We start from the raw sequence: 3,514 nt of genomic DNA on the forward strand, positions 1-3,514 counted from the left end.
GGAAAATGTGATATTACAACATGGTCCAAAAAATGATATGATGATTTGTTCAACAATTCAAAAAGAGATTGTGGATGTTTGTACTAAAGAAACAATTAAATCCATCATCAAATACTTGGATGGTGATTATTTTGGAATACTAGTTGATGAGTCAACGGACATTTCACATAATTAAAGAGCAAATGACACTAGTTTTATGATATGTTAACAAAAACGAAGAGTTTATAGAAAGCTTTTTGGGTATTGTTCATGTGGGTGATACATCCGCAAGATCATTGCAAAAAGTAATTTACTTTTTACTTTTGGATCACTCATTATGTCTATCAAGACTCTGGTGGACAAAGTTATGATGGAGCTAGTAATATGCAAGGACAAAAAAATGGCCTAAAGTCTTTGATTTTGCAAGATGCTCCGTCTGCATATTATATTCATTGCTTTGCTCACCAATTGCAATTGACACTTGTGGCTCTTTCTAAAAAACATCCGGATATGAAAATTTTCTTTTATGTTGTCACTAATATTTTGAATACCATTGGGACATCTTTTAAATGCATGGACTTACTTCGATGACACCAAGTTGAGAAGTTGGAAGAATTGCTTAAATCTGGAGAAATTCTTACCGGACAAGGATAAATCAAGAACGTTGCCTCCAACGATCGGGTGATACTCGTTGGGGATCCCATTTCAAGACCTTGAAAAATTTCATGATTATATTTTCTTCAATTGCTAATGTGCTTAAAGATATGAAAGAATATTCTTCACATGATCTTGATAAACTTGCAGCAGGTAACCTTTTAGATAAAATTCAAGAATTTGAATTTATCTTTGTGTTGCATTTGATGTTCAAGATGTTGCTTCTTACAAATGAATTGAACAAAGCTTTACAAAAGAAAGATCAAGATATTGTCAATATTGTGGGATTGCTTAATCTTTCAAAGAGAAGATTACAAACAATGAGAGAGAGATTTGGAGTCTTTGATGTATGAGGTTTCTTCATTTTGTGGTAACAATGATATTTTGGTTCCCGAAATGACTGAAAACTATCCAAGATCGAAGTGTAAGAAGTCTGAAATTTCATATTTACATCACTTTCGTGTGAAAGTGTTTTTATGCAGTTATTGATTTGCAACTTCAGAAACTCAATAATAGTTTTGATGTTGTGACTAGTGACTTACTCCTTGGTATGACTAGTTTGAATCCGGTTGATTCATTTGCTAATTTTAGTAAGAGCAGAATAATGAAGTTGGCTGAATATTATAAAAGTGAGTTTGGTGATAATGAACTTCGAGATCTCAGTTATTAGCTTGATAGTTTCATTGTCTATGCTCGAGAGTGTGATAGCAAGTTTCTCAACATGAATGGGATTAAAGATCTTGCTACGATGATGGCACAAACAAAATTGGATCAAACTTGGTCTCTTGTTTATTTGCTTGTAAAGTTGGCTTTGATTTTGCATGTTGCTACGGCAAGTGTGGAAAGATCATTCTCCTCAATGAACCTTATCAAAAATGATCAACGTAATAGCATTGGTGAAGAATTTCTGAATGGTTGTTTAGTTTGTAAGATAGAGCAGAAGATATTTGAAAATGTATGTAATGATGCTATTATAGATCGTTTTCAAAATATGAAGTCTCGTCGAGTACAATTGTAAACTGATGATATTTTTTGTGGTAATGTAATTTTTATGTATTACTCGCTTAGTTATTGTTATTATAATTTTTTTAATCTTATCTTTAAAGCAATGGTGCACCCGTTTTCTTGAAATTCTGGATTCGTCTCTACTTACCCCATATACAATAAATTCTGCACAGAAATATGAGCCAACAGCTAAAGCGTGATCTTCATCTATTTCAGTGGGATTCAACCTTATTTTATGACAATAATAGGCTTTTCCGATTCTGATAACAAGGTTAGTTGCAAATGTGTTGTATTTCAGCGTTTTTTCAAGGCTAAGAGCTATAGGTTTGATTAGTTTTTGCTGAAACGACATAAGTACTTCTTCCATATTTTCTAGCTCAAGAAACGAAGATGATTCTTTCGAAAGAAGCTCTGAGTCTATTGAAATGGCGTAGGAGAGTTGTGAGTTGACGTTGTAAGTTGAAGCTCTGTATTGCCGTCTATCATGACAATTGGTAAAGAAAAGTGGGCTTGGTATTGGATTACAATTGAGGAATTGGGTCGGGTGGTTTGCGGTGAGAATGGAGTTGGACTGTTAGGTTGGCCCAAAAAAATGAATTTTGACTTTTCCTAGAAAATTCAAGACGAAGACAATTCTAAATAGAACTTTCTACCAAATTAGATTTAACTATAATACTTTAATCATAAAATGAAGGATTAATTACTTAAGTGGATCTCTTCTAAAAAATAATTACTTATTTTAAACATACTCTTTAATTATTACCATTTATATCAATATATAACAATACTATATATTTTATTAGATTTCTCTCTCGCATCTTTCTCTTTTTTCTCTCAGCTTTTTAATTTTTATCTCTTTTTTTAATTTCTTTTTTATATAATTTTTATCTCTCATTCTCGCTCTTTCTCTTTTTTTTTTTCTTTATGTCGTTTTTTCTCCCTTGTTTTCTTTTTGTTACGATTTCTTTCTTGCTCTTTTTTTTATTGCTTTTTCTCTCTCTTTCTGTTGATTTTTTCCCTTTTCTTTCTCCCTCTACTTTCTTTCATAGAGTAGTGATTCGTAAAATAAATAAAATTTGTATCATAACTAATTAATTAAACAAATAATCTAATCGTATAATAAATTCTCGATTCATCTCTGCTTACCCCATATACAATAAATTCTGCATAGAAATATGAGCCAACAACCAAAGCGTGATCTTCATCTATTTCAGTGGGATTCAACCTTATTTTATGACGATAATAGGCTTTTCCGATTCTGATACCAAGGTTAGTTGCAAATATGTTGTATTTCAGTTTTTTTTCAAGGCTAAGAGCTATAGGTTTGATTAGTTTTTGCTGAAACGACATAAGTACTTTCATATTTTCTAGCTAAAGAAACCAAGACAGTTCTTTCGAAAGAAGCTCTGAGTCTACTGAAATGGTGTAGGAGTGTTGTGAGTTGACGCTGTGAGTTGAAGCTCTGTATTGTCGTCTATCATGACAATTGGTAAAAAAGAGTGGGCTTGGTATTGGATTACAATTGAGGAATTGGGTCGAGAGGTTTGCGGTGAGAATGGAGTTGGGCTGTTTGTAGAGCTGTCAATATGGGCTAGCCCACCCCATCCGGGCTAACCCATACAAGCTTTGACATTTTACGGGTCAGGCCGGGCTAGCCCATTTTTGTTGTGGGCCAGAAAACAATCGGCCCAATCCACAAGTACGTGGGCTACAGGCTTGTCGGGCCAGCCCACTTTTTTTAAAATTATATTTTTTTTATAATTATTAAAATAAATTATAAATTATAATTTTAAAATATTATCATAAATATCGACAAAACAATATTACATGGTGTTAATGTTACTACTTGTTAATCAAATCCACAAATAAAATTATC

This window comes from Solanum tuberosum, unplaced genomic scaffold (genome assembly GCF_000226075.1).
Source record: "Solanum tuberosum cultivar DM 1-3 516 R44 unplaced genomic scaffold, SolTub_3.0 scf00076, whole genome shotgun sequence".
NCBI lineage: Eukaryota > Viridiplantae > Streptophyta > Magnoliopsida > Solanales > Solanaceae > Solanum > Solanum tuberosum.